We start from the raw sequence: 12,778 nt of genomic DNA on the forward strand, positions 1-12,778 counted from the left end.
CTTTTGTCCACTTTCAACCACTTCTGTCCAGATTTATTTGATAGGAGGGTCTATGGGCAAGTAAATGTATGGACTTTTTAAGATCTTTCGATGTGATGGGCAAAATAAGCTTACATATTTACTGTACATGATTGCGCCCGGAGACAGCGAAAAAACATACGGCGAGCATCCGCTTTCATTTCCAACGCAATCTCATCCAAGGGCGTCATCTAAATGATGCTTTTGACCATGCGTCTAAATCCGACGCACATGAATCTAAAATCGACGCGTCTAAATCTGACCCTTTAGCGTCAGTTAGCTGACGCTGGTAGGCTTAGGTCCATATGCATCGGATGTTGACGCATGGTCAAAAGCGTTCGTTAGATGATGCCTTCTGTCATTTCTGCTCTGAAAGCCACAAGACAACACCGAAAACGGTGAGTGTGTGTTAGATATCAGGAATTGTTTTCTTCTTCAAACTAAATTTGGGTCTTCAGACGACAATTCTCATAATGGTCAAGCTTTGGGTCAGTAAGAAGAGAGTAGGTGGTCTTTTGTGTCTGTTTGAGGGCATTTGACCACAAGGGTCTACACTACGAAAAGTATCACACATACTACGAAAGTATCCCGATCAACCAAATATACTCAACCAAAATGGATCTTAAAGGGTTAGTTCACCCAAAAATGAAAATTAAGTCATTAATTACTCACCCCCATGCTGTACCAACCCCGTAAGACCTTCGTTCGTCTTCGGAACACAAATGAAGATATTTTTGATTAAATTTGAGAGCTGTCTCACTACCACATAGACTGCCTAAGGGACTGGCTCTTGACGGCCCAGAAAGTCAATGAAGAAAATGTTTAAATATTACATGTGACTACAGTGGCTCAACTATAAGTTTATCAAGCGAATACTTTTTGTGCGAAAAAACAAACAAAAATAACGACTTTATTCAACTATTCCTTTTCTTCCTTGTTGGCCTGAAACGAGACTTCAATACGATTTCCACGACGCATGCGCGAGAATTGCAATCTCCTTCAACTACTTCAGTTCAGTTCTCGCGCATGCGTCGTGGAAATCGTATGGAAGTCTCCATCACAAGGGGCTTGGAAATATATTATGAAGGTTCAAAAGTTACTTAGTGTTGCTTTAAAGGATTCTTTCAGGTACTTCAAATACCTAGGGATTTCCATTATGCGATCATGAAACTAAGTATCTAGTTCTAATTGATTGATTTTGTATTGATTCATTTTTTTTATTCAATATTATGAGTTAAACATACATTATCACAAAAGAAAAAAATGATACAATTCATTTAACATGTAAGTATTTTAAGTAATTTAAGACATTTCTCCTTATATAGAAACTTTTTGGTTCTTTAAAACTGAGTCAAGAACCTTAGGGATTTGTACTTTAGACCAAGACTATTTTACAATAAACAGCATGTCCACAAAGACTGTGTAAATAACATGCTGTGAGGTTTACATGGAAAGCAGAAAAGCAGAATTCAATAAGATAGAGAAAATAAATTCATATTGATCAGATAATCCTTCATTGTAAATGACTCATTGTCCATCCTGAGACTTATCCATTCTGACAGCGATTAAAAATTAAAGATCATCATTATTTATTAACTGGATCTGGCCGTTGTGATTGCTTTCTGATCTTACATTAGTGATTAATATTAAAACAAAGACCCCACCGCGAAGTTGAATAGATAATGAGCGAAATATTAAATCTGATCAGGTGTGTTGAGGAACTTTAATGGTCGTTCGGATAGCGCCAGCTGAAATCCAGTGACTTTTGTTTTCGCAAGGGCAAAATGTTTGGCCACTCTAAATGAGTTATACCATCATGCACCGGTGGAGGAAAAATCTGCAAAAAGTGCTTAAAGGAAAAACCCAAAGCCAATTATATTCATCATTAGTATGCTTCCTTAATGTTCTCATTTATTATTCAATGGAAGTCATAAAACGTTAAATTCACTATTTTACATCTCAGCAAATGACATTCAAATGAAGCAAAAGTCCTTCATTTACTCTGCACAAACCCTCTGTGGATGCAGGCAGCTCTTGGTATTGGCTGTGATAATCTTTATAGGAAAATAAATGGCACTGCTAGGTTTTGGAGCGTGTGCTGGCACAACCTCGGGTGAGTGTATAACATGTATAACATGTACAACAACACACAGCAAGCTGAGCAATAAAGTGTAGGTACACCTTAATAGCTGTTGAGCAACACAAACTGGACTTTTCATTAACATAGGTACATTTTTAACTTAAATGAGTAATTAACCAAGATAAATCTGCAATCATGTTTGATCAATTGTGTAATGCAATAATGAGCATTCAAAATATTTGTACCCTGTGTACAAGGTTTTGTCATCTAACCAAAAAAAATGGGTAACACTTACAATAAGGTTCAATACATCAGTTAATGTATTAACTAATATGATCTAACAATGAATAATACATTTGTTACTGTATTTATAATTTTTGTTAATGTCAGTTAATAAAAATACAGCTGTGCATAAGGTGCATTAACTAATGTTAACAAATACAACCTTTGATTTTAATAATGCATTAGTAAATATTGAAAATAACATTAAGATTAATTAATGCTGTAAGTGTTGTTAATTCTTAGTTCATGTTAACTAAGGCAGTTAACTAATGTTAACTATGGACCTTATTAAACTGTTACCGAAAAATGTCTATCGAGTGGTAGCTTCTGAATTAACTTTATAGGACAAAAATTATTTCACATAATATAGCTCTTTTTTATTAACTTAATTAACTTTATTAACCAATAATTATTTTTTTATTAAATTTACATGTTTTGACTTTTTAAAGTGTAAAACGTAATGGAAAATGTATTTATAATAATACCTTCCCAATTGAAACCAGTGAGATAAAGTATTTAAAAGCAGAACAGTCAAGCTTCTTTTCTTTTTTTCTTATTATTTCAAGTGGTAGCATCTAAATTAATTACTTTTATTAGGTCAAAAATATTATTCAATATAATTTCAAGTACCTGGCTGACTCCAATATTTTTTTAGTAAAAGCAAAATTGTTATTTAAGGAAACATGAAAGATGTTTTAATTTTTTACAATGTAAAACAAATGTAAAAAATTATTTATGGATACTCCTACAATGGAATGATGGATTTAAAAGCAGAAATATTAAGCTCATTATTGATTAATTTATGTTTTACTTAAATACTTTAAAATCACACTGGTCATCTTCCGTTATTTTTTTATCTCAGATTATATATATATAATGAATATGGAAATGTAATGTAGTAAATAATCTCCGAATAGACAGGAAAAAAGTTTTGACTCAGATTAAGGAAACCTCATTCTAGTTTACACATGTAGAGCATGTTGACAAATAACCCATGAGTAAATTCCACATCACTGTCAGGTCTGTATCCGCACGGAGAAAAAATAAAGGCACACTGTTTTTTAAAGATAGCAGGTAGACTGGGAATTCTGGGGAAAGAGAGTTTACAGAGAAATTTCAGCTTTCAAACACCCTCAACTCAGAGAACGGCTTCTTCCGATAGCTAAAGCCCTAAACCCGTCTTTGACAACAATGAATGATTTTGAACACCTGGCTCTTTTAAGTTGGTGAGTGCTTGCTTGAGCTGACTTAAGAGTCTGCTCCAATGACAACCGCATCTGTGTTGAATGTGAGATTAAAGCTCCGTGCCTCACTCTGTCCATTAGAAACAACACTTGTGGGAACGTGTTAGAAAAAAGTCTATTACTAATACATGGTTGAGGATTTGTATTTGCAACAAAAGCAGCCTTTCAAATCGCTGTCAAAAAACATAGAGGCATCACTCCGTCACAACTGAGAGAGGGCAAAATGGCCACCATTTCATAATGGGGAAGACCGGCAATTGAATGTGATGGTTATCAAAAAGAAACCTTCTCAAACTCCTTATAGCGTGTGTTTGTTTGTGCATTTTTAACAGAACAGAACATATCAGATGACCTGAACACAACTGGGTCATGTCAGGTAATATCAATTTATGTCTTTTGATCAAACATTGTGGAATGGTTCAGAGCAAGACAAACTAATACCAACAAAACATCACAGAATTCATCAATATTTACTGATGCTTGTACTGTAGTTTTCCCATTTAAAAAAAAATTACGTAATTCCGTGAAGGAAAATGTCATTTTCTTTGGAATAAAAAACTAGATAAATAAACTTTTGGAATATTCTTGAAGGTCAGTTCCTTAAAGGGATAGTTCACCCCCCCCCCCAAAAAAACAAAACAAAAAAAAAATCTGTCATTATTTACCGACACTCATGTTGTTCCCAAACCCTTAAGATTTTCATTAATCTCAAATGAAAATATTTTTAATGAAATCTTAGAGATTTCTGTCCATCTATTGACGGTCCACGCAACTACCTCTTTGACGCTGGCTTCATTATTCAATATTCTAGAGAGAATGTTTCTTATGAAACATCTCGATTAGGGAAAAGAAAATTGCCAATTTATTGAGAGTATTATTTTTTTTTTTAAGTAAGAATCTGGCTATTTTGAATTCCCAATTCAAAACAATTTTTCATTAGAAAAAAATTAAAATAGAGAAAATTTCTTATTAAGTTTTTTTTTTTTTTTCATTTAATTTAAATGAAAACTACTTTTACTTTTATAAAATATACTGTTTAGGAATGACCCAGTTTAGCTGAATATTATATTTCAAAGAGTTGTTGATCCATAAAATGATGAAATTTCAACTTTGTCTGCTAACAGATCTTCCTCACATCTTTGTGTTGCAGCGGAGAGTGCATTAAAACTGTCATTTTGTCCTGTCATGTCGCAGGCAAGAGGTTTTGTGCAAATGCTCCCACAACAGAGAGGAAGATCTGGCAGACAAAGCAGATGCGCACGGTGACTGGAGCGTTCATGGCCTCAGGAGGTTCCACAGCAGACAGAGGAGTTACTCCAGAGAACATTCTGAGGCATTGTGGGATGTGTGAGGGAGTTTTTAATGTTCGCTCCAAACACACAGACACACAGAGAGACATAAATGCTGAATGGATCTAGTCAGCGCATATGTCAGAGTATGAGGGTTCACTGGCTCTGTAAGAATAGAGGACAGTTGTTGAGGTAAGAAAAATCCCCTCATTGAAACGTACATGAGAGCCGACCACCACACTGTATAAAAAAAAAGTAAAAAGAAAAAAGATTTTTCACTTTAAAAATATGTAAACATACCTAAAATAAAATCAATTTACTTTATGTTAAATCAATAATACCTGTTTAGTACATAATAAATTAAGTTTTTTTCTTCCCAACCAATTAGCAGATTTTTTGTTCGATTTTTGCTTTTTAGAAAACGTAATTAATTACTAGATACTAATTACCTCTTCAACAGTGTAATTAGATTACTGTACTAATTACTCTCTCTAAAAAGTATTTAATTACGTATTACTCTCTCAGGTGAGAAGCACCTTATTATACATGATGATGGCTGGCCTGTTCACACCCATTCGCATATTCCCTTGGCAAACAAAAAATGTTTTTTTTTCCACAATATAACCCAATAAACAAGTTTTATGTAAACGAATAGGAGGATGATTTTCAGATCATTGTGAAGAAAACAGTCTAGACCACAACATCCATTAGTCAAAAGTCTTGTGGCCTTATTTCAGAAACTTTCATTTTTAGTTTTTTCAATAATCACGCATAAACAATATTCTCTCAAAAATACAAACATGCTATACATGTTGCTCACATATTATGGTAGCCCTGTTTGTGCTAAACAGAGCATAATTGCCATTAATATGTTTATAAGTACAAATGTCAGGGCATGTCAGAACATCTCAAGGACCCAAAATACACCTTGGTCCCCTGGGGGTTAAGAGGAGTCAGTTTGGTTGTACTTGCCGGTCGTCCGTTTCAGGACGCCATGTTGGATTCACAAGCTATGGGATAAGACATACAATATCTGAGGATAATCATTCTCTCCAAGAAGGCTTCGACTAAGAAGGCTACCAGGCTTCTGAGGGTCGAGACGGGTTCGAGAATCTGTCTCCTCGGCGCCCTCTGAGGGGCGACTCTTTGAGGAGGGTCGCAGCGCAGCCAGTACTACGACGCATCGCAAACGTTTCCCTTCTTTTTGTTGTTGTTTATTCATTTTAAGTTAGAAGCTGGAAAACCTAAAATATATATTATCTAAAATATATGATGGAAGGAAGAAAAGAAGGAAACTCTTCTTAATAAATTGACATTTTTAAGTTAAAAATTAGAATTTTTTTTAGAATTAATAATATAATAATACATTTTAAAAGGGATGCGTTAACCATTTATGGATTTTTGAATCAAATTTATGTTACATAAACATTTAAAAGTCCACATATTGCAAACACATCCAGCACAGCACACAGTCTTTCAAGCTAAAGCACAAGCCAATTAGACATCTGAATCTACCACAAGGCAATTAAAGCCATTCTTGAAAGAGCTTCAAACGAAAGGCCCCTGAACCTTGTAATTTTTACCCTGGGTTTCATCAACAGGTCTCGTGACTGGATGGATGAAAAGTGCTAATGTCACTTTTGAAACTGCTTCTTTTTTTCAGCATTAGCTCTCTCACTTTCTGAACCTTTGAACTCTTGAGTAATAGAAACCAAGGGCGTAAAACTTAATAAGGACGTTATGGGGATGTGTCCCTCCTAATATAAGGGACTACTAAATTGTCCCTAGCAATAATTTTTATCAAACAAGTCAAATATATTTATATGGAACCACAGTTGTTGTAATTTTGGCCGCATCTGAAATGGTTCATACCATTGAGATTACCTTAGACGTCAAAGTAAATACGTTAGAAAATTGCATCCACTCATTAAAGGACGTACAAAAGGTAAGTGTTTAAGTATTGAATGTGTGTTCATCAGAATGATAAAGTTTAGCCTCTTTCACTTGAAATCAATGTTATTAAACTGAATGTACTTTACAAAGCAAACTATTAGCTGAAATATCCACAAAATTAAAAAAAATGCATATGAAATTTAAAAAAAAAAATTCACTTATGAATGTATGCTTGTCAAGATGTTTTATCATACAGTACAGAAAGCTAAATTGTAATGCCGTTGAATCCATAATCAAGATTATGTTGTGAGTTATGAGTGAGTTCCTACTAATATCAACACATTTTATGTCCCCACTAATGTCAAAATCAAAACTACGCCTTTACAGAAACTATGAGGTGTTTGACAGGGCTTTCTTCACGGCCTGTTCATCTCTCAGCTCATTCTCTCATAGTTGTGCTCTGAAGCTCTTCAATGCATTCTTTCTTCTCTGTGTGTCTTATTTGTATACAGGAAGGTCGCAGTGCATTGTGCAAAGTTGAGAGTGCCAGTGAGTGGAGGTCAGAAAGAGTTGCAGTAAAAAGTGTGTGGGAGTGTTGCCGGGGAGAATAAAAGGGAAGGTGTGGAGAAACAAACCTTGGCGGTTAAATGGTTTGTTCACATTGTGAGTTAAGCGTTTGGGCTTAGAGGTGCACCTGTAATCGTCCACTGCCCACTAGCTGTGAACTGTCTAGGCCAGCAAAAGGTTGTGAATGCAGAATCTCTCTCTTTGGTTTCCAGTATCATCTCTTGAAAAATAAATAAATGTTTATATACATTATGGTAACACTTTATTTTAAGGTGATGCTGTTACATTGTAATTACTCAAATAAGTACTGGGTAATATTAATGAACTGGTAAGTTATTACTATAGTTGGTACATGTAGTAACGTGTAACTATATTACCTTAAAATAAAGTGAACCTAAATTATATACAAAGAATAGAAAGAAAATAATACTTTCATTGAGCAAGGACAAATTAGATTGATAAAAATTGAAATTCTCTTGAATTTTTATTTATTTATTTTTGTTTCCACAAAAAATATTAGGCATCACAACCTTTCAACATTTTAAGCACCATATCAGCATGTCGGAATGATTTCTGAAGGATCGTGTGGCACTGAAGACTGGTGTAATGATGCTGAAAATGTGTTTCCACCACAGAAACAAATACGTTTTTAATAAGAAGAAATATATTCAAAAAAAATAAATAAATAAATAAATAAAACAGTGTAAATCGTAATAATATGTGCCAATAATAATGTTTTCACTGTAGTCTTGATCAGATAAATGCAGCCTTGGTGAACATGACATCTTTCAAAAACATTTTTTTTTCTTACTTTGGTCAAACTGTACACAGGTGCCACACCGTAAATCCTGAAAATAATATTAAAATAATATTTTAATTTATATAAAACCAGTATATATTGAGGTTGTATATAAACCATAATATAGACATAAGCACATTATTTAATTTACATTTTTTTACAGAGCACCACATTCATTTCTTTTTAAAACTCAAAACAAAAAATCTCTAAGACAGAAGAGAAGTCTGTTAAAATTGTCTCATAGAGAGAACAGTAAATGTCAATTCTTTTTCTGACTCAACTGTGGAAATTGATAAGCATTTAGGATCCTACTTCTGCATGAGGCATGGATGCGAGAGCCCTAGTCTTCAGACAGACAAATCAGATGATGAAAACTTCATTTTATAATTTCTGAGGTCTCAATTGACCCCCGCTGAACGGAAGCGCTCCAAATAGAATATCAAATTGCTAAATGTGAAATGAGGGCTTAAACCTAAATATTATTTCAGAGGGCTTTGGCTAGAGAAAAGGACCTATCTGGAAAGGACATAATAAGCTAATTATTTTGCCAATCAAAGTCCCCCAGGAGATTTTTACTGGGCCTGTATGTCCCATTCAGTCCAGTATTGAATCTCCTGACTGCAAAACCCGCCCGCATTAATCCCTGATTGGCCAAAGCTCTTCCTACACTCCAGATTTTAACGAGATAGAAAAGGGACAATGTGCTAGTTATACTTTGTTCAAAACCATCTGGACTTTATGAAATAAAACGATTTACCAAGGACATTTTCAACCACAAAAAAAGGTTTTAAAAGTGACAGAAAAAAAGGTGCATAATTTTGAACCTCTAACTGAGATTAAAAAACTTGAAAAGAGACAGAGGAACTACCTTTGCAGAGTTTGTCCACATGGTCTCTCCATTGTACAGCATAAGGACACAATTCACATGTTCGATTTAGAGGTAAATACAATTCATCTTTGACACAGCTTATCGGTAATAATAACCTTCATGCATTGCGATAGTATAAAGCTTCAGCCTTCGAAATAATTAAACCATTGATGATTTCATGTTGTTCCTCTCCACAGCCCTTAGAGTAAATACTAAGGCGACAATGGCAGCATCTATAAAGCCATCATGCACCTGGACTTAGAGAGGCCAAGAGGTTGTCCGGACAAAATTTTCACTTTGCATTGAGGTTTCACTTGAAGTTGAGGAACACATAAGCCCATTTTGAAAAATAGAGCATTAGAATAAGCCCAGAATTACCCAAAAGTTTCATTTTAGTGAGTGGAGAGTAATAGCTCAGGTGAGCCATGCAAACGCATTACTGTATGACTCCATGGACGCACTCTAATGATTTATTGTGTTTGACGAAAAAGAGATGGGAAATGGAAAAAAGTTGCTTCATTCACAACATCCATTCAGTTCACATTTCTTTGTTAAACTTCCTTACAGTTATAAAAGGTCCAGATGTTCCATGTTGTTTCCACATGTTTGGGTCTATCAATAGACACAATTCAATTGATCACATTGGCGATCCATTAGCTCTGTACGTGCGGGAGGATAAAATGATTATTCAAGGCACATCTATAGAGTCTATAAAAAACGAACATAATGCTTTTCCCAGAAACCACAGCCAATGGTGTTAGAACAGGGGGGGAAAGCTTTTTAGCTTTCAGCACAAACACTAGGTATCACTTGAATATATAATATAATCTGAGCTGACACTGGAACCAAAGCTTTGGTTATTAAGCTCTATATCTAGCTTTTCCCTACCCAGGCCTTCTCCGGACAAACGCTCTCAATCAATTTCTATCCAATTGCTTAAGTCACCACAGCAGCGTAAAACATCCCTCGCCACTCCCGTTTTCACCCGAGAACCCAACACAGGGGTCGTAAAAGTGCAGTTTGCCAAATGTTCTCGGGATAATAATATACCCAATTCAATATCATATGCCAACGTCCTAAATGAGAGTGCGGTGGGGATATCTGCTGCTGAGGCACAGTGAAAAAAATATCCTTAAACTGGAGAACAATGCAAACAGATTAAACGCATATCCTCGCCATGTATAAAGTGACATTTCGCTTTTTTCTTGCCATGTAGAAAATGGCTAAATGGAAACGTATCATCATACTGTCCATTTTAACATTTAGGCAAACAAGTTTAGTCCGAATAAATTAACACACTCAAAATTGACCATTTTAAATAGGCCAACTACAAGTGAGTTTAAGCATAAAGTCAAGCATGAATGCTGGCAACGTTTGATGTTTGATGTTGCTCTATCAGGTTTGAAAATAGCATACCACCACTAAACCAATACCAATAGCAATAACAAAAGCAAATATGACAGACATTTGCTGAGCTGGTTATGTGATGCAAATGTATAAATGAATTAGTTTGCAAATCACGTGCTAAGGCATCGATGGCCAATATTGGTCCTGGAGTCCCGATGTTCTGCAGAGTTTAGCTCCAAGTCAAACACACCTGAACAATCAACGTCTTCAGGATTACTAAGGCCCCGTCCACACTACTGTGTTTTCGTTTAAAAACGGAGACCTTTTGCTATGTTTGCACCTCCCGTCCAGATTAAAACGGAAAAAACGAAGACCTAAAACGGAGAAGTTTAAAAACGCTGCAGCTCCGTTTTTGCGTTTTGAATCTCCGGAAGGCGTTTTAGTGAAGACGGGACAAAACGGAGGACTTTAGATACGCTGATCTATGATTGGGTGTCATCAGTCATGACGTGTCCTTCTCTGATTCGTCAGCCACCGTTTACACCGGCACGCGCATACCCAGTGTTGCTGAATGGTCATGTTATCCACGTTTTCAGTTGTTTTAATGTGGACGGAGATCAATTCTAATAGACAGATAAAACGCTGGTGTGGACGGAAATCGTATTCATTTTAATTCTCCATTTTTAAACGAATACGCAGTAGTGTGGACGGGGTCTAAGGAGCTGTTTACACCACACCGTTTTCAACAAAAACGTAAAACTTTTTATGCGTTGTGGCCATTCATTTACTAATTTAAGTTACCTGAAAACAGGTTTCAAAGCGCAAGACAACAAAAACGGTAATCTCTATAGACTAGGACATCATTCACATGCGTATTACGTGTTCAGTCAATAGTCTTTCATCGTCATCTAATGACCTGGCAGCAGAATACAGATTTTTTTTTTTTGTAGCTAAATTCTGTAGAACAGAAGTTGCCCATTCATGCACTATGGTAAAAGTGTTTTAAGGACATAACATAAAAATTTAATCATAATATGTAAGCAAAGTTTAAAAGTTTCAGTGTTTCAGCAGGAAACTACAGTTAATTTTCTGTATATAGGTAAACAAAAAAAAATAAAAAAAATTAGGTAGAGACACGTGTTTCCAGTGAGAATAGGTTGTAAAAAACACTATGGAGGAAAGAAGTGATAGCTCAATGACACAAACACTTACACAACATATATAACAGAAGTCAAAATTACACCAAACCCTCTTGCAACACACACATAGCCTACCACTCGCTCAAGCCGGGTGATTTAGTATCAGCAAGTGACATTCTCAGCAGGTACTGGAGCACAAACACCACCATATGGAGCCTCCACACCTCTCATTACGAGAGTGTGATGGGGAGAAATTATCGCTGGGACCAGATTTCATCAAACATACTAAACTGGTGCCAAGGCCAAACATCAGATAATGAAGACGCAGCTCAAATGGGATGGCGCCACAGACAATTAATTAAGTAATTAGGCTAATGACTTCTTTACTCAAGTCCTTTTCCTTTGGCTGTAGATATGAATTAATTAGCACGGGTAATTAAATTAAGCAGGTTGTAATTTCACAGCTGCTCATGTCGGCCTCCTCCCCTCTTTGCTCTGGGGCTAATCAGCACTAGCTCCAGGTGGGAAAAAACACTCGGTTTCATCTCTGATGTCTTCTTCAGTGAAGCCCTGGCATGCCACCAAAAACCCCACTCATATGCAAATGAGCATGCGTGTGTGTGCGCTTTACACGTGTGAGCGGGGAGCACTTTGACATTTGGAGATGAGAGGATTCCTCAAAGGCCTCTCTTGCCTTGAAAATACAACCTCAATATGCAACCACAGAAAATGAGCAAATAAAATAAATCACACATTATTGAATGATGTCAATAAGGGGCTTGATACAAGCACGCCATCGATGAGCCTATTATAAAGAACTAGAGCTACTCTCGTTCCTGGCCTGTACTACAAACGCTGACAAAATCATTACATGTAACAACAGCCAGTGATCAAAGGCCCCGTGTGCAGGGAGGAGAGGCATTTGCCTCCTTTAGAGAAGGTATGGGATGAGTCTACCGCCTGTGTGTCTGCAAGAGCTGCTCCATTAAAACAGTTTTAGCTCCCTTTTATTCAAGTCTGGTTACTTAGAACACATGGACGTGTAACAAAATACAGATGTTTGACAATTGAAATATAACAAAATTATACAGGTGTACAGTGGGATATGAAATTGTAAATTGAGGAATGTATATATATATATATATATATATATATATATATATATATATACACACATAAATTATAATCACGTCATCCAAAAAAACATATATGACTTTTAAGTATAGGTAGGCCTACCAGTACTATTTAGTAT

At 35.8% G+C, this 12,778-nt stretch overlaps 1 long non-coding RNA gene across 1 annotated transcript in view; it reads right to left on the reverse strand.

Moving 5' to 3' along the window:
* LOC120476105 (uncharacterized) overlaps window positions 1-12,778 on the reverse strand; it is a 38,082-nt gene that overhangs the window by 910 nt on the left and 24,394 nt on the right. The gene's annotated exons all lie outside the window — the stretch shown is intronic.

The sequence above is a fragment of the Pimephales promelas genome, chromosome 22 (genome assembly GCF_988280905.1).
Source record: "Pimephales promelas chromosome 22, fPimPro1.hap1.1, whole genome shotgun sequence".
NCBI classification, from domain to species: domain Eukaryota; kingdom Metazoa; phylum Chordata; class Actinopteri; order Cypriniformes; family Leuciscidae; genus Pimephales; species Pimephales promelas.